The 23,488-nt window shown below is 50.5% G+C and overlaps 1 protein-coding gene across 3 annotated transcripts in view; it reads right to left on the reverse strand.

Moving 5' to 3' along the window:
- Positions 1-23,488, reverse strand: part of CORO2B (coronin 2B) — a 128,584-nt gene that overhangs the window by 71,810 nt on the left and 33,286 nt on the right. The window contains exon 1 of one of the 3 annotated variants that reach the window (XM_082736976.1): positions 18,459-18,481. The exons of the other annotated variants lie outside the window; for them this stretch is intronic. The gene's annotated coding sequence lies outside the window, so the exon portion shown is untranslated. Of the gene's footprint in view, positions 1-18,458; positions 18,482-23,488 lie in introns of those variants that run through there. 3 annotated transcript variants of the gene reach the window in all.

Consider the following 23,488-nt stretch of genomic DNA (forward strand, 5'->3'; position numbering starts at 1 on the left):
GAGACTGATCAGACTGAACCTTCATATCCCATAGTTCCCGACCAGGATTCAGGGGAACCAAGGAAGGCCATGGTCTGGAGTCACCCCAATGACATGCTCTGGAGAAGGCTTCTGCCCTGAATCCCTGCATCTTTTCTGTACCGCTGAGCCGCAAATGTGGAATGCCTGGGTCCCAGGCCGGCATGCCCACCGATTCCCAGAGCCTCTTGCGCAAGCCCTTCTCCGCCATGAAATGGGACCCCTCCCAGCTCTGTCCCGTCTCCCTCATGCTATCAGAGCAGATCGACGTGGGAACGAACGGGGCTGGGATGGCACTTTCTCAACAGCCTACAGATGGGAGGATCCAGCTTTGGCTCCCGAGGATGCTGCCCACTGCCCATCACCCAACACACGTCCAGCCAGACACGAAGTCTATTCCTGGAGCAGGCTTCTGCCCTGAATCCCTGCATCTTTTCTGTACCGCTGAGCAGGACTGGACACGTGAGGAGAAGGCTGCCGGCCTGCGCTGCTCCAAGCTTTTCAGGAGAGCTTCCCACCTACGGAAAGATGGCTGCCGGGCAGAGAAGTCTTTCCAGAAGCCCCCAGGTTCCGTCCTGTGCTCTCCTTTTCCTGGCTTAGCACACTCATGACAATAGCCGATGTTGAGGTGCTCGTTGTGAACCAAGCATTTTATGTCCATTACATCCCCTAATCCTGATAGCAACCCTAGGAAAAGATACAACAATAATCCCCATGGACAGAATCACCTGGGCTTCTAAGCTCACAGGAGTGGAGGAGCTGGAGTGAACTCAGGTCTGACACCTGGGCTCCACCCGGCATCTTTGCTCCCCAACCACACTGGATGTGATTGAGGGTGGGAACTAGGTCTCAGTCTCCCTCATTTTTCCAGGACTTATCGTTAGACTGAATATAGTGCTGCTACATGTTTAGCAAATGCACAAATGAGTGAAGGGATGAGGACAGGAATAAGGAAAAGGGACCCCGTCACTTCCCCTCAAAGCCTCCAAAAGCCCCCTCGGCCCTCCCAGATCACTAACCATGCCCCTTTCCTTCAGAAGATCTGCAGGATCAGCTCTCAACTTTTAAGATCCGACCTGGGCAGAAAGCTGGGAGAAGGAAATGTCTGCCTCTCTAGGGGCCCAACCTTTTCTACATGTGGGTTCTGACACCAAAAGACTCTCATGCAACCCACCAGAGCTCGTCAGAGCAGAAAATCACCCTTGGGTCCACCAAAATCCAGCCTCTTGTTTCATAGAAGGCCCAGAGAGGGGAAGTGATTTGTCCAAGGTCACACAGCAAGGTTATGTGATAAACAGTGCACACTGCCAGACACCTGTTGGTGCAGGGTGAGGAGGGGTGAAAGGATGGGGGGGGGAGGTGTGCAACACAGGGTTACCCATTTCCTCCACAGGCATGCCCAGTCAGAAGGTCTGGGGTAAGCGGGCCCAGCCCAGAGAAGCGCCCACCCACCATGGGGGTTCTGAGTTCTATATTCCTCTGCCCAGTGAGGGAGGAGCAAGGGAGCTCAAAGCAGAGGCCCAACAGATGGTTTCTATTTGCAGCCACTGAGCCTGGTCTGTGCCAGACTTCTGACCTATTTTGAGGAACTGAGGACCCACTGGCTCAGGGATGGCCTCCCACTCACACCCTTAACCCAGTTTGGCAGGGGATCAGATGGGTGGTTCAAGGCCAGTGGAGATGTTGAATGGAAGAGAAAAACCTTTGAAAATGAGGCTGGGGGGATGTCTGCAAGACTGAGCTCCAGAGAAGCAGTCCTCAGAGGCTAAGCCCCAAGCCACCTGTCTCAGAGTCATCCCTGGGGGTTGTCTGTGGAAATTCACATGGTTGGGCTCCACTTCCGGCCTGTAGGATCAAGCTCTCTGGGAATAGACCAGGGAATCTGCATTTGAACAGAGCTCCCCACCCCCACGTCCCCAGGTGATTCCTGCTCTTCAGTGTGCTATCTGTGGGCCAACAGCACTGGCATCTTCTGGAGGGGGTGGGGGTGGGTGTCGATCAGAAATGCAGAATCCCAGGCCCCATCAGGGCTGAAACAGAATCCAGTTTTGCAAGATCCCAGGTGATCTGCAGAGATGTCAAAGTTGAGAAACAGGGCTTTAGTTCAGTGCTTCCCAAACCTGAGTGAGGGCCTGGTAAAGCACAGACCACCGGGCCCCGCCTCCACCGCGTCTGATTCAAGAAGTCTGGGGTGGGGGTGGGGGCAAGTCTCTGCATCTCTAACAAGCTGCCAGATGATCTGAGGGGACGTAAGTCCTTGGGCTATGGTGCAAGGAGCACCTAGTTCTGTGACCTTAAATAAGTCCCTTTGCTTTGCTGAGCTTCGGTTTCTCCATCTGTGAAATGGACAGAATTCATACCTTCCCCTTAGGATAATTGTGAGGTCCCTGTGAAATAGTGACGTGTGCGGAGCACTGTGGGAACTACTGTATGAGGACTATTATATAAATCCATTCGTTCCTTAAAACGATTGCAGTGATCTCATTTGTCCTTGACAGCTATCCTGTTGTAGAGTGAGTCAATCAAAGAGAGGGCCTAACACGTTCCTCCAGGGCTTTACTCTCATTCCTAGACTGCACAGCTGCAAGGTCAGGCATACAGTAAGTGCTTAATAAGGGCTGGCAGCATTCTACCCCAGACTTCTGGTTCTCCGCCCGATTTTCTTTTCCCCAAAATCTCAACTTCTCACACCTTCCTCCGTGGCTCTCTGGTCTCTCGCTAGGCGAGACTAAGCAACTTCTTCTTCTTCTTCTTCTTCTTCTTTTTTCTTTTAAGATTTTATTTATTTATTTGACAGACAGAGATCACAAGTAGGCAGAAAGACAGGCGGGGGGTGGGGGGTGGGGGGTAGGATGGGGTGGGTGGGAAACAGGCTCCCTGCTGAGCAGAGAGCCTGATGCGGGGCTCTATCCTAGGACCCTGAGATCATGACCTGAGCCGAAGGCAGAGACTTTAACCCACTGAGCCACCCCGGCAACTTTTTTTTCAAGGTTGTTTGGTAGTTGAGGCTAAAGGCTGGGCTGGGGAGACCCTCCAGGCTCTTCAAATGCCCTGCCTGATGTTTAGGATGATTGGGGATCCCATGTGCAGGTGCCTGGTCCTGCGCCTTGTTGCAGGGCTCCTTCCCCGTGGCAGAACCTGCCCACCCAGGCATCCCCAAACCTTCGGGGCTCAGCCCTGGGTGGTTAGACCTCGCATGTGGATGCCGCTTCTGTCTAGGAGAACTTCTAAAACAGTCTGTCAGGGGTGATTCCCTGGAAGGGGACATTCAGGGCCCCCTGTGGGGCAGAGTCCCATGAGCTTTCATCGGGGCCTGCCGGGGAGCCCTTCCACGTGTTGGTCCCTGTGGCCCAGGGTCCTAGGACCACCTACTTCACAGAACAAGACCATGCCTCCCTGTCACCCAGCAGTGCAGACAAAGATGGGCTGATAAACTGTTGTGGGGCTGGGGGGAGAGGGGGACGAGGAGCAGGACAGTCTGCATGCCTCATAGTGGGGTCTCCGTTAGAGAACAGAGGAAGCCCACCCATCCCTCAGCATGCCAATGGAGAAAGGGAAAGTTGAAGACCTTGCTATTTTTCTAAAGATTTAATTTATTTGGGAGAGAGTGATAGAAAGCGCTTGCGCAAGCTTGAGCCCGGGAAGGGGCAGAGGGAAAGGGAGAAGCAGATGCCCCACTGAGCACAGAGCCTGGACAACAGGGCTGGATCCCAAGATCACTAAGATCCTGACCTGAGCCGAAGTCTTATGCTTAGCTGAGGGAGACACTCAGGCACCCTGAAAGCTTGAAGGCCTTTGTGTTACTGTTAACTATCTTGGGCACAGACAAGGCGGACCGTCCGCTTGCCCACAGAGAAGCAGACACTGGGCCCCATGCACACAGCTAATTTGGAGATAAACTCTCTGTGTTGCTCACCCTCTACTATCCCCTAGGGATGTGTGTGTGTAAGTGTGTGGGGGGTGTGTGGGGGGGCACTATTTCCTCCAAGACACTGGAAAAACTTTATCAGCTGAAGGTCTAGAAACTAGAGTGGAAACTTTGTGAAGAAAATGTCACTGAGAAAATAAAAAGGTTTTTGTTTAAAAAAACCATCTGACTGATGACTATCTCATGATGTCCTGCACCTTTCACTCACTCATTGCCTTGTAAAAAGAACCTACTAATTCATTTAAGACCTGGCAAGGAAAGGGAAATCTTCTTGGATCTTTGGCCAATTCCCCTATGACAGCGACTGTTGCCCAAACTCACGAGGGACACTGACTCATCGAGGTGGCCATGTTGTGTCCCACAGGGACCTCTAGCCTAGCTCCAGAGCTCTGCATGGTAGGGGAGACCCACGCTCAACGGCGATTGGCTCAACCACTCAGCTCCTTCTTTGGGAGTTTAAATGTGAGCTACGGGGAGTCAGTAGTTGGTGGCAGAGACAGGAGCCACAGGCACAGTAAAGGGGCATGGGGAAGAGGACACGGAGAAGCATGAAGAGGGTCAGTTTTACTTTCCAGATATGTAAGTGTGCTTCACTCCTGTGCACTGGCTAATTGTGACCTTCTCCTTTTTCCTCTTATTGGCATCCATTTATTCAGAGAGACTTAGGATGGTTAAAGCAGGAATCAAAAAAAAAAAAAAAAGAAAAGAAAAAAGAAAAAAAAGAAGGTTCTGACTTCTAAAATAGGATTTTGCACAGCTACACGACCATCTTAAGAGCCAGACCTAAGAGGCTTTTTTGGACTCCCATCTCCCCCTGTTAGCAAGGGAAGAGTCTTCCTTGGCTGACTCTGGTGAGACACCAGGGCAAGAGGAAAGCCCACTCCTGGCAGATGGAGACGGAGAATGCGAAATCAGAAATCAGAACGGAAGTTCGTGTTCAGGTATGTGTCCTGATTTTCCATCTCGGGGGCAATATGCTTGGTAGGCAGACGGGTTTCCCTCCAACTTCTTGGTTAGGATTCTGGAAAGAAGGGTGCCTAGGTGGCTCAGTGGGTTGAGCGTCTGACTCTTGATCTCAGCTCAGGTCTTAATCTCATGGTCATGAGTTCCGACCCTGCGCTGGGCTCCACGCTGGGCATGGAGCCCACTTTAAAAAAGAACAAAGGATTCTGGAAGGAGATCACTATTCAAACAAGATGTGGTTTCACAGGATTAAGATGGCCAAGGGGAATGGCCAAACAGAAGGGGCTGTGTGTGCAAACCTGAGCTCCCTTCAGCTCTTGCGTGTTGGAGAGAACCCTGCCATCAGTCCCTGCATACCTCTGAGGGAGGATATGGGAGGTCTAAGAGCTACGGGCCACCAAGAAGTTGCTGTTGAGAGGGGCAAACCAACTGCAAGGCCAGGGGCAAGATGGATATGAGACAAAGGACCAGCTAGGAACAGACACTGTCATTAGGGCCAAGAAAAAATGGACCATGAGTCTGTCAGTTGGAGAATTCAGTGGTAGGTGCCCAAAGAATGCCCAAAGAAGGACAGACCAGACACACTTTAGTGGACATCAGCCAGGACATGTCTAAGGACCAGCACAGAACTGGGGGTCCCCCTCCCCCTAACATCTGAGGTCGTATAAGCCTCAGCCGTCTATATCCACAGATATCATTTTGAAAATGAGCCAGAGGAGGAGGAGCTCTGAAAGATGAGCCCTTGAGAATCATTCAAGAAGAAGCCAAATTACCCCCAAAGAGGCCGAGCCTTTACAAGGTGATTTACATGACTGAATCAGACCGGCCCCACTGGACTGGGCTAGATGTGTTTTATCACAGTGACTCTGTGAGGCAAGGCTTCTGAATTAGATCAGATCAGCTTTGGAGAAAATAAAGGATCTGTATCTTCTCTGTGCTTCCAAGTTGTCAGGGCCGCCGTGGAAGGCCATGCAGGACGTGCACTGCACACTTGACCATGTGAATAGCGCCCCCTGGGGTTACAGAGCTCGGGTTGGCGGCGGGGAGGGTACAGCCTGTCCCTTCCCGATGAGGAAGAGGCTGCAGAGGCAAGCGACAGAGTAAGAGCTCTCATCAGTATCCCAGAGGCCAGGCTTGAGCAGACAAGAAAAACCTCGGAATCCTGTGCACTTGCAGATCAGAAACGTCATTCCAGACTTCCGATGCCTGGTCACGTGGCTGCCCCTGGGAGCCCGTGAGGCCTGCCTGCTGCTTACTCTCTTGCCTCCTATTACTGACCGTAAAAGGGTCAGCTTCTAGCCACCAACATAGACCCCATTCTAGCAACGCGGAGTGACAACCATCATCTCTGGCAGCTCAAGAGAAGGGGTTCTCCTCATGTGGGCACATCAGGGCTTCCTCCAGTGTGGGTGCTGGCTTCAAGATGGGAAGGATGTGATCCTTCTCACCCCCCAGACCTCTTGTTTGGTAAAACAGAAACGTGCCTACAGCTCGAGTCTTTCTTGGTTGGCCTTTTTTGTTACTTGTAGCCCAAAGCATCGCAGCTGATAGAAGAAAGACCTACCCGTGACAGGTCTCCATGAGGCCTCTGTCTCAGCGGCCCTCCCCCCAGAGTCAAAAACCTAGAGAAGGTGAGGATGCCCAGACCCCACCCAGCCCAGCCCACACCCAGCCTAGGCCTCTGCCAGAGCGCGAAGAACCAGGACCAGGACCCCCTCCATTCCCCTTCCAGGTTTTCTCTCCTCTCCCAGCAGAGCTTCTTGGGGTGAGCTGAGGCAGCTGGCTCTTCTTCCTGTGTGCTTGCTGGAAAAGTCGCATGGATGGGGGGGTTGGGGGAGAGCAAGAATCAGATTCGTGCTGCCCTTGGCTACACAGCTACTCCCCACGGCGTATTCCAGGCCCAGCAATGCTGTGGAGACTTGAAAGAAGATCTCCCCACCTTTTTTTTTTTCATTCTACTAAAAGCTGTCATTGCTACAGAAAGCATGAGGAAGGGGGTGGAGAAGAAAATGAGGTCATGTGTCTAAAACATCTGGCACGGGCCTGGTGGGTGACGAGCACACCAACACCAGCACCCTTCTTCCCCTCTTCCATCATGGCGGCCAAGCGGGTGGCAAAGCATGGCCACGGTGCCTCGAGCAGGATACCTTGCCATTGTCTGTTGGGATTCGTGCTTTTTTGAGGTTCCCTTTCTCCTTTCCCTTATGGTAGTCACACACTCACACACACACACACACACACACACACACACACACACACACTGCTGGCTCAAGAGCCTAGCCTCCCTGACTGCACTGTGAGTTGGGTTCAGGGTCATGGGGTTACCATCTTCTTCAGCCCCACTCAAACCTCCCAGAGCTGGTCCCCCCACAGGGGCTACTCCCATCACAGACGCTTCTGCTGGTCCCTATTCACTTCGTGAGCATGTTAGGAAGACCCAGAAATTGCTCAGCCTTCCATCGACATGGTCCCAGGCTGTGTTCTTTGCTTCAGGGCCTCCCAATCACTATGAAACCAAAGCCACGGTTCCCCAGCCCAATGGCAACATCTGACCTTGCAGACTCATCTCTGCAGATAAAGTCTCTCTGCTCCCCCCTCACCTGGAGTCAAGACCACCCCAGTCTGTAGGGCACTTTAGTGAAAATAGAAAATGGTGCCTCTTCCTCTAGGCAGATGTAGACCCAGATCAGAGCCCATGACTTGGTGAGTGAAACGTGAGCTGGACTTGTTCCTCTGCCAGGTGCCTTTGTGCAGACCACAACCTGCACAACTGTACATGGTGGCCACGCATGGAGCCTTTCCAATTACCCTCCTGTGTTTCTGACCTAAATGCTATTCTCAGACATTGACTACTCCAGAATTTCCAATGTGGGGCAGACCAGCTCAGGGGGCAACAACTTCACAAAACATCAAGACCTATTTAGTACTTCTCAGCACAATCCTGTGGCTTACCCAGCACCCCCTGCTAGGTCTTGCTCCCTGGACTCCTCCCTGCTCATGCTTGTTAATGTCATAGCACCTCTAGCACCTCCAATTCCAATTCATTCCTTCCTGCCCATTTTGAAGGTGAACCACACAGCTATCTCAGGAGACATGGGGGTGTCCTACCGTCTGCTGTTGTCATCTAGCTCTGGTTGGACGTCTTTCTCTATCACTAACCAGCTACTGTCACAAGTTCACAAGAAATTGGGGTTATTCGTGGTGCTTCCTTAAGCCACAGGAGGTGGCTTGATGGGAGATTAAGTGAGAAAATGTGTATAGAATGCTCCTGACATTACCTGGCACCTACTGTGTGCTCAATTCACTTAGCCACAGTCCCTTGACTCAGCGGTTCCTGATTCCTTGTTTTAACCCGGATGAAGCAAGGTAATGCACCGGGTAATGTATCTGACATTGCGTTGTATTTACTATGTGTCAGGTACTAGTCTAAGCATTTTGCCAGTCTTAACTTAATCCTCATAGCAATTCAGGGGTATAGCAGGTGCTATAATCTTCCCCTTATTACAGGGGAGGAAACTGAGGCACAGATGTCCAGTAACTTGCCCAAGATCCCATGCAGATAAAGTGGTGGAAGGATCTGAACCCAAGCCTTCCAGCTCCACTGGGTGTATCGCTCAACATGCAGGCCATAGGGCTTCTTGCTGGCTGGGGTGGGAACTGAATGAGATAATGCAGGCAACATGCTTGGCACATGGAAGAAACTTGATATTGGTCATTATGTTAATGTATTGTTATCGTTGTACATTTATCACTGGTATTACTAAAACGTGCAAAGCACCCACCAGAATCAACCTGCCCCTTCTCGCCCTTTCTCCCTCCTCCAGCGCTGATGTTGCTACATTTTGGTGGTGGTGGGCAGGAGTCTTGGCATTCTTTGTAGAAGGTCTCCTGCTGGGTATCCAGTCTGGGGGTGGGGAGAGAAGACTGAGGGTATCAAGGGGAAGAGGAGTAAAACCCCCCAGCACAGAACCCTCTGGAACTTGGAGATGCATAGCAAATAAAGTGGGCTCCAATACAGAAAGGCTGGAAGTAAACTGGGCTAAGGAAGCAGACGAAGGGGACCAGGCTGCCCCCAACAAGGTCCAAGTCAAAAAATAATAACTGACTTGCCTAACAGCATCCCCAAGGCTGCTTCCTCCAGGAAGCCTTCCTAGATATCCCAGGCAGATCAACACCTTCCTTCCCTGTGCCATCAGAACACTTTATAGATCTAGCCCTGCCCTGCCCATATTATGCCACCTTTATGCGAGAGCCTCAGCCAAGCACGGTCAATGTGTCTTGGACTTGAGTCTTCTGGAGCGTAAGGACCAGGGCTGTCATGGGGGCATCCCCTGTGGGGCCTTCCGTGCAGGTACAATGAAGGCTCTGTGAACACTTGTTGAGTGAATGAGTGAATGAAGGGGACATGGCTCCCGCCCACCTCTCTTTTCATGGCTCCCTTTGGCCTCTCTTTTCTGTGACCTCCCCATTGCCGAGCAACCGCTGAGATGCCAGGGTTGGCAGGAGGTGAACCATGTAAGATCCCAGCTGGCTGTGGAGGGCGACGGGAGACACTGCCACCCCTTCCCCCCATCAGCTGGAGGGGGACTGCTGTATGGCCTGAGCCCCCCGTCCTTCCATAGCCCCGAGCGAAGGTCCTGCAGTCAAGTGATGAGACTGGGAGTGGGCACCAGGCAGCTGGTCCCAGGGTCTGGGCATCTGCATTTTTAAAACCCTGCTCAGTGAGGAGGAGGAGCCACCAGTCTAAAGGTGGTGATTCCTGGGGGGTCCCTGGCTCTATCTTGCCCCCTCCTCACCCCACTTAAAGGCCAGGAGTCCTGCATCCGGCCACCATCCATGTCATCCGGCCACCATCTTCCCTTCTCTGTTGATGTCACTCCGCCCCAGGGGACACAGGGGAGGTGAAAAGAGCAGAACTCAACCCACTCATGCCAGCTCATACCAGCGCCGGGCCCCATGTGCAGCTGGAGTTACCTCAGAACAGGAATGTGAGTCTGGACTTGACTCGAGTTTTTTTTTTTTTTTTTTTTTTTTCACTTTCTCCAGGACACTGAACCTTTCCCCTCGGTGTTTTCTGACCTTAAGACTTAACAACATCGTTCCAACTTCTGGCCACTGGTTCTGTCTTTCAGCTATTTACATGGTCATGCAATTTGGTCTTCAATCCCTTCTGGGAGGTGGCTTTGGTCCTCCAAGCACACCTGATAGAAAGGGCCAGAAAGCCCCAGAGCCCCAGGCTTCCAAGGGAAAGGGGCGAGATGCTAGACATAGCGCCACAACGTGTCCACTAAAGGGCGTGGCAAGACTTCCAGTATGATGGACAGTTAGGTCTTCAGTAGAATATGTTACAAGAACAAACAGTCAGGGGCTGTGCTGACTTCCTGATTTGAAAAACCAGTATTTCAAGGTCAAGTCCATGAAGGAAATTTATAATAAATCAACCTCTGTGCCAAAGGGCTCACTCACACCTGCTGACTCGCCATTCTCTGGGGGGCACCCAGCCTCTTCCGTGTTCACAGTCCTTGCCCAGGCTAATCCTTCTGGTTGACGTTTCCCCGCTATGGACAAACCCCTACTCCTTCCTCAAGGCTCACCTCAAGGTCACCTTATCTGGGAAGCCTTTAGGGACAGTGATGGGTACAAGGTACAATACTGAGTTCTCAAAATATCTTTTTACATGGCTTCTAGGACCTTCCCCCAGTGAGTAATTACTGCTCTACAAGCCCTGTTTCTCCCACTGGTGTGTGATCAACTTGGAGGCAAGAATCCTTTCTCTTTGCATCTCGAGCACCAAGCACAGCAAGAGCCCCAGGCCAGGAGGCAGAGACCCACAGACTCAATCTGGCTCGCAGATGTGGGACTTAAGGGCCAGCACAGTGATTATAATCATTCTGAATTACTTGCCAACATTAAAAAAATCAGGACACTTCATATAAAAATCCAGATTCCTTCCTCTTCTGGAAAAACCGGAAATCAGAAGTCCTGGCCCACTCTGGGTCTACATTCCCAGAGCTGCTCCTTCTGAATGGAAGAGGGATCTTCCAGTTATTCCCAAGCCACCCCTCTTTATGAAGTAGGTGCCCTCGTAGAGGCATGTAGTAGCTAATTTAAAAAACATTGCTGAAGAATGAGTCTACTTTGACTTTTGAAAAAGCCAGAGCAGAACGATCAGCATGGGAACCAAATGCATTGCGTTTCTTGGTAGATCATATATCTGCACAGAATCTGGGGACAGTGAAGTTACCTCAGGAAGGTAAACCGTGGCACATCCACACCATGGAATCCGACTCGGCAATAATAAAGGACAAACGACTGATTCCCGCATATGTCATGACCGAATCTCAAATACATTATGCTGAGCCAAGCATGCCAGACACAAACACTGCATTTATACGATATTCCGGAAAAGACAAAACGATAAAGATAGAACACAGATCGGTGGTAAGTGGGAAGAGGGGCTGACTACAGAGCAGCTGGAAGGGATTTGGGGGAGGGGGAGACAGAAATGTTCTAGGTCATAACTGATACTACACAGCTTATATAGCTTGTATGTCATTGTTGAAACACATGGAAGAGAACACAGTAGAGGATTTTTATTGCATGGAAAGGATACCTCAATAAAACCAACTTTTAAAAAATTCCTTGAAGAAATTTTTGCCCTGGTCCTCCATAGAGAAATTTGCATACAAGAAATGATCAGAACAGGGGCACCTGGGTGGCTCAGTGGGTTAAAGCCTCTGCCTTTGGCTCAGGTCATGATCTCAGGGTCCTGGGATTGAGCCCCACATCGGGCTCTCTGCTCAGCAGGGAGCCTGCTTCCTCCTCTCTCTCTGCCTGCTCTCTGCCTACTTGTGATCTCTGTCTGTCAAATAAATAAATAAAATAAAATAAAGAAATGATCAGAATAACTCAAGTTTAAGGACTCCTAAGCCCTATGTGGTACGCTGAGGAGACAGGGTCTCTTTCCTCCCACCGTGTCACACTCTGGACACCTTGTGCAGGCAGTCTAGGGTCGTGCAGCACAGAGGAGGTGTCCCCGGGCACCCTGCCAGCTGTCCAGCGGTGTGCCCCACTCTGGGCAGATGTGGCCTTCAGCCACTAACACTGGAAGAGGAACAGAGATCCCCGGCTCCACCCCACATCCACTGAATTAAAATCCAGAGGCCAGACCCAGGAAGCTGCCAGGCTGATGTTTAAAAAGCCCCTTGGGTAATTCCAGTGTAACCCTAATATTTGAGATGTGTGGTATATGGGCTCTGGGCCTTGGAGACAGTGGGTTCAGGCTGGGGAAAAGTCTGTGAATGGTACTTTTCGAAGATTCTAATGATCTGTGCATCCCCATTACTGTTCGTGTTGGTGATTGCGTTCTCCGTTGATTCTGTCTAACCTTGGTGGGGCACCGGGATATGGATTACCTCGTCTAAACCAGGAAGCCGGCTTTCTTAATCCCCATTTATCAGATGAGATAAGAGAATCAGAAATCGAGGGGAGGTCACCTGCCAGGGTGGGGCAGGGGCAGGACCTGAGACCTGGTCCTTGGGTCCATCTCTCCTGCCTTCCACCACCCCTCCTTTTCACTGGAGGCCGAGCTGAGGAGGGGTTGGGCACAGAGGGAGGAGGGCTCAGCAAGGGTTTCCTCTCCAGCCAGCGACTAAGAAGCCCATTTGCGCTCCCTGTGCCTGACTGCAGAGGAGCTGCTGACATCTTTGCTCCAGGCTCCTGGGGCCCAGGATGGAGAAGCCCAACAGGACTTCTGGAGCAAAGAAATCTGCAGGCTGCCTTTAGCGTCCCCCATCAGAGACCATCCCGCTGCCAGCGATGATGACTCCTGGACATCATCAGGGATGGCCTCAGTGTACATCCCTGCTGGGAGAGGCTGACCTCACCCATTTCTGTCCTCTTGGGCTAAGACAGGGCAGGGCTGAAGATGCAGGGCAAATATGGCTGTGGGAGGGGAGGGCCAGAGGTCACAGGTGTCAGCTTGCACATGCTGGACACTGCCAGGGTTCCCGAATGACTTTCCCACGGTGTGCAAAGGGCCCAGGGTCTCAGTCCAGTTGCTTCAGTTCTGCAGGCACTCCATAGGGGTGACACTTTTATTTCTACTGAGTAGCCAGAGAAGTCCAACGACAGAATGGATTATTTATAAGTGGTGAGTTTCCCATCTCTGGAGGCAATTAATGACATTGGAAGGTCCTTTGGTACAGGTGGGTACTGAAGGGACTTCCACATCAGATTCAGGTTGAACTGAATGACACTTCAAGGGTCTTCCACCTCAGAGAATGACAGACTCACTCATCTCATCCTTCCAGCCACCAGCAGCCCTCAGTAAAATGTTGTCTAACAGACTCACACTCAAGTGCCTATAAAAACAGCCCTTGCCTCCTCACGCTGTGGTCAGACTTCACCTGGACAGATGGTCTCAAAAAGACCTTCAAGTCCACACTTGCACACACTCAAGTCCATCTTGCACACCCACTCACTGAGCAGTTGCCACCATCATTGCCAACAGCAGTAGCACCCACCACACTGAGCACTCACTACAAACCAGGCTTTGGGCTAAGTCCTCCTCTCCCTTGATCTCCTTGAGTTCTCCTAAGAGAAAGGGCTTTCTATTCCCATTTTAAAGATGGAAAACCAAGGCTGAGATGGTAAAGCGACATGTTCAAGGTCACATGGTTGGCAGGAGCGAAGATGGGCTTTGAACCTCGTTCTTTCTGGCTCCAAAGCCTGGTCTCGTGAGCCACATTGCGTCCCTAACACAAACCAACAACCAAACCAAAGTGAGCCCCACTTGTCCTCAAAAGGCTGCTTCCAGCCCAGCCGTCACCCGACCTTGGCACATTCTCCCCTCAGTTGCACTTGTGCTGGTCTCCAGGTCCACGGGAGTGTGGAATCCTCGCCAGCAGCGGGCTCCTGCTTGAGCCTGAGCAGCACAGGGGCCCCAGCTTGCGAATGGTTTCAACCCACCTTTGTAGCTTCTCTCCTCGAAGGCCTCACTCAGCTGGGTATCCCAGCCAAACAGGTTCCTTCCCGGTCACCTCCGAGCGTTTGCTCTGGCAGACCCTCATTGGGAATGCCTTCTCCTCTTCTCCTGGCAAACCCCATTCAAGAGCACAGTTCAGTTCGGGTGTATCCTGCTCCATGGAGCCTCTCTGATCCCCGGCAGGCAGAGCTTGGTCCCTCCCTCCCTTGGTCCATTCCTCCCTTCCAGCTTTTACTGCATTGTTCTTTGGCTAGTTGTTTATGTGTCTGCCTCCCTCACTAGACTGTGAGTCCCCAGGGCCCACGGCTGTGTCTCATTCAATGTGAGCTTCCGCCTGGGAGCACAGGGGCTGGCAAGGCATAGAAGCCCAGTAAATGCTGTGGTCTCATTACTCGTGGCCAGGAGGGTCCCACACAGGGCGCCCACAGGTGCCCGGCGGCCAGAGCTGAGTGCGTTCATGGCTGATGTCATCCGTCCCCACAGAGCGGAGCACCAAGCCCATCAGTATGCCAGCGGGAACATCTGGGCTCCTTCGGAAAGCTATGTCTTCCCAGAAGTGGAGCAGAGGTGGGGCAGCATGGACTGGGCAGCGATGTCCGGGTCAGGCTCCTTCCGAGTGGAGACAGGCCAGCGGACTGCTTGATTTCATCCAGCCGACTTTCTACACTGGTTGGGGGATTTCAACACAGAAACTGGCTCCCCACCTGACTCCGTCTGACACCCAGTGGGAAGGCCTGGAACCATTCTAACCTGGATCAGTCCATAGCTGGCTGGGTGATGGCAGGCCTGCCCCCGCCTTGGGGCTCAGTTTGTCCATCCATGAAATGGGAGAAACAATAACTCCTGCTCTGGGAGTATTTACTGGGGTAAAAGGATTAAGTAAGTAAAAGACAGAAATGTAAGAAAGGGTTCAGAAGCACAATGTGGGGCCAAATGAGGCTGGAAGGGGAAAGCTCTCTGTACTTCTGTAGATTAAGAATAACCTGCAGGACCCAAGGACAAGGGTTTTTTGGGCTTCTGTTTTGTCATTTGTCAGATGAGGGCCTAATATGAATTCCTGTTTGCCAAACTTCATAATTTATGGACCACTGCCAACACTGTTTTGCCATCTCTATTAATCATCTGAGCCATATTTATTTAAGGATTTTGTTTAGGCGTATCTGGCTGGCTCAGTCTTGATCTCTGGGTTGTGTGTTCAAGCCTCACGTGGGGTGTAGAGATTACTTAAAAATAAGAATTGTTTAAAGAATATTGCTTAAGTTGACCCTTTCTAATATTTAAATAAATGCTTGAGCCTCATTCTAAGGAATTTTATCCGTGATGGAACTGGTTCAATGTGTTAGCTACATTTTTCTACTACACATTAAATAAATATGTCACAATTAAACCAAACCATATTTATCCAGGCCCCAGTGAAAACATCTTGTACATCACTGGTGGCTTGTGTCAGTTCTTTGAGAAACAGAGGGAGATGGTAAGCCAATCCCTACTCTCCAGGAGCTCCAATCTTGCCTGTAAAACAAAAACAATAACAAAACAAAACAAAGCAAAACCTCTCCAGTTGCTTCAGTGTGTTTCCCTTATGTTTCATTTAAAGCCTGCTCAAAGGTACGCATACCAAAATGCATACATTATGGTGAGGCAAAAAATCAAGTAGTGACGAAATTCAGTTTAAAGGAAAGTGAGGGTAGGAGAACTAAGGCAAGACAAAATGAGTACATAAAAGGCCCACTGGAATCCACGAATGTTCCATGAAAGAGTGCCACCGATTGGAACTCTGAGCTTCCTAGCAGCCAAGGTAAAAAGGGAAATATGTTTTATCCTCCTTTCATATGATATATGAGCCAAGTCCTTAACTGCAATGAAATAAATGTGACATAATGGTCTCTGGGGCAGCTGACCTGAGCAGAAAAATGCTGCTCCCGTCTTCTGACAGATGTCCCTGTCTCTCTTTGAGCCCATCTCCTATGCTGGTGATCTTTCCCCATGTGATCCTGTCACTTTCCTTTTTGAAAAATGTGTAACTTTTTTTTCTCTTTCCTCCAGAGTGAAATTAAACATTCTCAGGCTTGTATTCAAGCATCCCAATGAATTAGTCCCCAAATATCTTTAGGGTCACATCTCTAGGAACTTCATTTAGATCTCTGTGGAACTGCCTGAGTGCAAATCTGGACTCTATCACTTAGCTATGTGATCCTTGGCAAGTTACATAACTTCTCTGAGTCTCAATTTCTACATCCATGACATGAAGGTACAAGGAGTTCTCGCCTCCTAGAATTATTATGGGAACTGAGTGTGGCACACCAGGTAAAGCATTTGCTTTCGAACCTCTCACTGTGAGCTCTGCCTGGAGCACTACTGTCTCCTGGCCTGTGCTAGTGCTGTTGCCTCGGGTTAGCTTTCCCCTTTCTCTGCAGACCAAAATCCTATCATTCATCCACTCAAGTGCCATTTGAACCAGGGGCCTTCCCTGATTGTCCCCATCAAAAGAACCCATGCCTTCCTCTCATTTCCCACAGCATGTAATTTATATGCAATTTCATATACACACCAGACGCAACATTCAACCCATGTTTCTCACACTGAAGGGTCACCTCCTATCAGCAGGTTATGAAATCAAAGTGGCAGGATGATACCAGCACTGAAAAAAAAAAAAATGAGACAGAGTAGAAAAGACTAAAAAATATCAGAGTGCATGGCCTGCCTTGTGATTTGGTTTTATATATGTAATATAAGTATTTGTGTGTGCGTGTGTGTGCTTGTGGCCACAACATAAAGTGATTTTCATCCAGGAGTCATAGTCACAAAACTATCTGAGTGCTACAGCACTAATTGTGGGTTCCTGGAGGGCGGGGACCAAGTCAGGTTCACTTCTGTGTCCCCAGGACTTAACATGGAGCTCGGCACATAGTAGACACTCAGTAAACACTATTATTTTTGTTTTTGCTTTTCAGTAAACATTACTGAAGTGAACTGAAAATCCAGTAATTCAGAATAACGTACTGAGCCTGAGATTCAAGTATAAGCCCCCGTGTTCAGCCACAGGACCCACCCACCTAGAAGGGGGCCACCCAGGATGGATTTCAGAATTGAGGTTGTCAGGTGTGGGTAGAAAAGAATGATACGGCTTAGTCCCCACTTACTCAGCACCCCCTTCCCAAGACTGGACGTTCATCTTCCAGAAGACAGGAACGATGATACCAGCATTGTCCACCCCACGGGGAGGGAACATGGTAAAGAAAGGCCTCAAGTCTGTCTGGGTGGCCGAGAATGAACACACAGAGGCACAGGCTCACAACCCTGCACACAGACTCACAGACATGTGCACACCCTGCTCTTCATTTCAGAAGTGGGAATGTGGAGGCCCAGTGAGGGCAAGTGACTTGCTCAAGGTCACCCAGCAGGCTAGTGGCAGGACTGGGACTAGAACCAAGTCCCTTGGTTCCCAGACCAAGAGAGAAGACAGGACAAATAGTGCAGTAGACAGAAGAGCGCCTGGTAAGGCACGAAGGTCCTTTTGAGACTGAGAGGGGATGCTGGGCCACCTGCAGACACAAGAGGTCACGGTGGTCCAGCAGCCTCTCCTCCCCCTCCACCTCCAGGTTCCTACCCATTTCCCATGCCAGTCCCCAGGACTACCTGAGCTGGGATAGAGACCTGTCCTGCTTTGCTGAGCGGGAGGGAGCTGATTGTCATGGGAAAACAGAGGCCAGCTGTGACTCAGTCCCAACAATTCCTGGCCCATTTTCTTAACCCCTCAGAGCCCCGGAGCCTCAACTGGTAACCATGGTTACTGCTCTCCAGGTTGGCGGTGGTTGGGAGGAGTAAACAAGAAGGTAAGTTAGTTCATCCCTCCCCTTCCCCTCTCCCCGAAACCCTTTATTTCGTCTTTTGAGATTTCTTCTGAATAAAAACAAAACACCTCCGACCATGAATCTGCTCTAACACTTTCAATGTCCCTCCACTAGGAGAAGAATGTCCACACTCCCCAGCCCCACACTCAGATCCTTCAAGGATTTGATCCTATTTCCTTTGTCCATCAATGAGATGGGCCAGGCACCTGTCACCCGGGATCGCAGAATTTGCTGTGAATGAACACACACGCGCACACACACACTTCTGCACAGGAGCATGCAGGCCTGCATGCCCACACACACATGTACATGCGTCTACAGATATGCACACATACATTCTCATGCGCACACACAGAGCTCTCCCCTCAGGCTGGCCTTTCCCACATCCTCCTTCCAGAACAGCCATTCTGAAAGCCTCCTCGGATCCATGCCATTGGAACGGGTCTGCCTGCGTGTTTGGTTCCGGAACCAAAAGCACGTCAGCACACCATAATCCTCCCTCATCCACGATGTCTGCCATGACCCCCCCCCCTTCGGTGCCCAGGAGGCAGGACCCGGATCTCAGGTCCTGGGGGGTGCCAGGCCCTGACACGGGGACTCTCACAGAGGGCTGCAGCATGGGATTCCCGGCTAGAGTTGAGGCCCACGTGCTGACATGCCACGCTCACAGCTACTCAGGATCCTCCCAACCACGGCCTCAGAGACTCACCCAATTGCCCACAGCTTCCAGCGAGGGGTCTGAATCTGATCGAGGGCAGCCACCTGCTTCTAAGGAAGTGAGGCACAGCAGAGAGGCCAGCAGGCCAGACAACAGGCAAGCCCCCTCCTCACACTTGGGGGCTGGGTGACCCTGAACAAAGCCTTGTTCTTTTGTTGGAGTCACAGTAAAATTCTAAAATCTATAAATAAGACTAAAAATAAGGCTAAATATCTGTCTGGGAAGGAACTAGGACAACGGGGGAGCTTTTTTGAGCTCTATACATCCTGCCCAAGATTGGTAGCCTCCCCTCCCCCTTATAAATGCACACCAGCGTCTGGGTGCTGGAGAAGAGGCAAGCTTATTATTTTGCAAAGTCTTCTGAGAGAATTCTGATTAGTCCTGGCTCCCAGAGCAATCCAGGTATGCCCAAAGCACACGCTTTGGAGACATTCCGGGCTGTCTCAGCAGGGGGAGAGTGCTTAACCGAGCTCAGCTCTCACGATGCACTCCGATCAGAGCCCCGGGCAGGAGACAATGGGTCCTTCCAGCCCAGAATGGAGGAAAGGTCTCCCTTGGGCAGGGTTGCAGACCAAAGGGAGCGATCCCTGCGTGTTAACCTCCTGGCAGGTCTGACTCTCAGTGGAGGCTCTGAAATGCCAGTCTCTCTGGGCACCTGGGTGGCATAGTCAGGTGAAGCGTCAGGCTTGGTTTTGGCTCAGGTGGTGATCTCAGGATCGAGCGATGGAGCCCCTATCGGGCTCTGTGCTCAGAGTGGAGTCTGCTTAAGACTCTCTCTACCTCTCCCTGTGCCCCTCCCCCTTCTCAAATAAATAAATCAATCTTCCAAAAGAAATAAATAAAATGCCAGTCTCATCTCCCTCCTCTTCTAGGTCAGATCTGTATCTCCCATCCCCCAAGTTCAGTGGCACAGAGAGAGGCCACACCTCTCGGAGCCCCTCAAGAGGCTCCCCATTCGGATCAGGGAGGTTGGCCTTAGTCCTGTCTCCTGTGGGCCTGAGGCCTTTGGGCTCCCCCACAGGGGACCCCGGGAATTACTGGCTCTCTGGGGCCTGGGTTAGCCAGACAGCTTCTGCTCATGACCCAGCAGTGTATTCAGAGCAAGCCTGGGAGCCCTGGGAGGTGGTGGGACTCTTTCCCTGCCGTGAACTTGAAGTAGGCCACCCTTCCCGTTCCAGCCAGGAAGGCCCGTATTGCGATCCATGACACCACAACTCTCCCCGCTCATTGACCTCACTGCGAATCCCATCTCCTCTATTGGCGGCGCCCGCCACCATCCCACCCTCTGGGCGTCCAGTGCCTGGTAAACAGAACTCTGCGGGGGCCCAAGCCCCCACCCTACTGGGCTCCCACACACAGAAGCTTTGTCTGAGCTGTTGATGCATAATACATGGGCGCAGGCCCGGACCAGCCGCGGGCCCATCTTGGACAACAAGCCCGTCACTAAGAGGCTGTGAGGGACACAACCAGGACACAATGCTCCAGTCAGAGCTGAGGGCAGCGGATAAAGGGCCTGCTGGGGCCCTGGAACCGGCCCCTCCCCCAACACACAGTGCAAGGGTAGAGGAAGGCCGTCCCCAGACAGCCCCTGGAGTCCTGAAATCCTCCCAGCCACCTTCCAAGTACAACCTCCAGCCCCATCCTTGGCTCACAGGCTTGGCTGCTTCTCCCTTGTGACCTGTGAAGGTCCTCTAGGACCCGTCCCTGTCTTGGTCCTCATGCTCCTTCTTTAAAAGAGTTTCTCCATCAGCTGTTACCGCCCATCAGGGTCTAGGGTGCTCCTTGGGGTCTTGGGCAATGGTTTCTGATTTGGGGTGGCACGCAGACCCCTCACATACCTGGGCCCCTATTATCAGCGGAAGAGCAAGGTGGGGTAACAGAGACTAAGAGACTAAGAATCAAAGACAACGTTCTTAAAAGAAGCCATGCACAATTTTATGTGATAAAACAGCACTCTTCCTCTTGCAGAGTATTTAAGTCAGTAAACCCACACGCAGCCCAACTCGGATAAGCAGTATTGGGCAATGACATACATGGGTACTTTGACAATAAGGGTCCGTGAGATTTGTTGTTGAACCACCTGGCAAACGTGTTAAAAATGCGTTCAGAGGTTCTCCCTGGCATGGAGATGTTTATTCCGCCCGCTCCCGGAGACTGATTTAGAAGATCTGAGCGAGAGCCCAGGAATCTGCGTCTTAACATGTACCTAAGAGAGTCCAGCGCAGGTCGTCCACAGATGACACTTCAAGACACAGTGGCTAGTGAAAAATTCTAGGTTTCAAGTATACAAATTAGTGCCACTCACAGGTGGCTGACGAAACAACCCACCGCAAATGAAACAATAGCCATGGAACTAAACTCAGAGCTGTTTGGCATTAAAAAGCAGGGACAGCAGCAATTGGACATCGGAGCCTGCTCAAAGAGGACCCCAAGCTAACTTCAACTTCGTTTATGCTACTTTGAGTCTTTAAAGAGCAGCCCTAACCAAAATCCTATTTCTAGGGTGCCTGGGTGGCTCAGTGGGTTAAAGCCCCTGCCTTCGGCTCAGGTCATGATCACAGGGTCCTGGGATGGAGCCCCGCCTCGGGGTCTCTGCTCCGTGGAGAGCCTGCTTCCTCCTCTTTCTGCCTCCCTGCCTACTTGCGATCTCTCTCTCTGTCAAATAAATAAATAAAATCTTAAAAAAAAAAAAAGATCCTGTTTCTAACCTCCGTTTCTCACTCTTTCCTGACCCCGGTGGAGAGGGTAGTGTCTGACTAGTGATTCAGAGAGGCGGGTGAGGATAAGGCACACAAGCCAGGACTTAAGGTTTCCGTCACGCCCAGGGCCTCTCCTGGAACTTCTGGGAAAGAGGAGAAGACTGGTGGGTTTCTCAGGAGTCCTCTGTTTTGGTGCACTTAGGGAGGGTACTGGTCATACCAATTCCCTGTGCAGTCTCAGCTTAATGGCTCTAACTTTCTGCCTCGGTAAGGGACGCCCAGAAACTTGTTCTAGGACCGAAGGAACAAGAGGGCTGAGGTGAGGGATAAATCAGCCACTGCCATCTGTCTCTCCTCATAGGCTGGGCATGCCCAAGCTATAGATCTTCACACTGGAGGTTTCCCAAAGATCATCTAATCTCATTCCGTCATTTACAAAGGGGGAAACTGAGGCATGAGGGGGCAAGTCATGTGTTCAAGGTTAGGTAGGAAGCAAGTTAGCAGCAGCCCGAGGCTGGAACCCAGGTCTCCTGGCCCCACCCTGCTCAATGTGCTTTCTGGATATTGTTACCAACTGGTGGAACAGCCCAGCTCCCAGGAATTTAGAAGTATGCAAATAAAGACCTCCCATCACCCCAACAGCTCTCCTGCCCACCTCAGACCTCAGATCAGAGCACTCACTCCTACATCATCCATTCCAGTATTTGTGGGCTCTTCGGCAGTGCTGGGCAATTCTCAGTCTCCTAGTCTCTTGCATTCCCTCTCCCTCTTCCCTGCACACCCCCCCCCCCCATAAATAAATGGAGCCACTCACTGGTGATTTGTCCTTCTATGATCATCATTTTGACATCTACACACAAAGAACTGCAAAGAGAATAAGGAGAACTCGCTAAATGCAATGCCCATCTTCATCCCTCTGTATTCACTTCTGGTCCTTGTCAGCATGTACAAGGAAAAGCCATCATGAGCCTTTAAAAAGCTTCATTTATTTTGCCTCATTGTATCTATTTTTAAGAATCCACCCCAATAAACAATGAGCAGTGTGGACACATTTCACATACTGGATGTTTCTTAAGAGTAGAAAGTTGGACCCACCTAAATGTTCAATAATATAAGGCTGATAAAATCAAGTATATTGGGGCACTTTCGGTGGCTCAGTTGGTTAAGCGTCTGCCTTTGACTCAGGTCATGGTCCCGGAGCCCAGCATTGGGTTCCCTGCTCAGCAGGGAGTCTGCTCCTCCCTCTCCCTCTACCCTATCCCCTGCTTACGTGCTCTCTCTCAAATGAATATATTAAAATAATCTTAACAAAAAATCCAGTATATTCATATTTGTAACAGATAGACTGTTATACAAGCATAAATCCATGCTTTCAAAGCATTTAAGCATATTTCATCAAACCCAATTCAACTACTTCTAGGACTGACCATTATTTTATGCTTTCAGAGGAAAAAAAATAATTTACTATAACATGCTATCAATTAAAAATACATTGCAATTTCAAGGATCATAAAATGTAAAATATTATAATCAATGAAATATGGTATAAATAACACAATGGAGAAATTCTCTTGATATAATGTTATAATAGTAAATGCACAGGGTAAGATATACTCATATACACACATAGGAAAAAGACAACCTAAGTAAAAGAAGTACTAAAATGCAAAGGGTAGTACCTTGAGAGGGTGGGATAAAGGGTGATATTTTACTTCCATTTTTACAGTGTTCTGATTTTCCAGATTTCCAGAATGATCATGTATCATTTTTATAATCTAAGAAAAATACTGTGATTCAAAAAAATATATAAAAATGAGTACAATGGAGGGGCACCTGAGTGGCTCAGTGGGTTGAAGCCTCTGCCTTTGGCTCAGGTCATGATCTCAGGGTCCTGGGATCGAGCCCCGCATCGGGCTCTCTGCTCAGCAGGAAGCCTGCTTCCTCCTCTCTCTCTGTCTGCCTCTCTGTCTACTTGTGATTTCTGTCTGTCAAATAAATAAATAAAATCTTTTAAAAAAAAATGAATACAATGGAACAGGTGAAATCACGGTGAACTCATATGCATCTATATATGGACAGCTGGTCCTATTATCATGCTCATGGCTGGGGCACATATCCTCGTGTTCATGAACGGCAGTTGGCTTAGCTTAGTTGTTGTTCCAGGACATGTTCATGGAATGTACATGGAATGTTTCCCGATTTTTTGCTAACACAAATAAAGCTTTGTGCAAAGTGCTTCTTTTGTTCTCCCTCTTGGGTCCTTTTCTTGACCCCTTCCAGGGTGTTGCGTGAAAGGTGCTGCCCGGCATGTCTGGGTGTTCG

The sequence above is a fragment of the Mustela nivalis genome (genome assembly GCF_964662115.1).
Source record: "Mustela nivalis genome assembly, chromosome: 6".
NCBI classification, from domain to species: Eukaryota; Metazoa; Chordata; class Mammalia; order Carnivora; family Mustelidae; genus Mustela; species Mustela nivalis.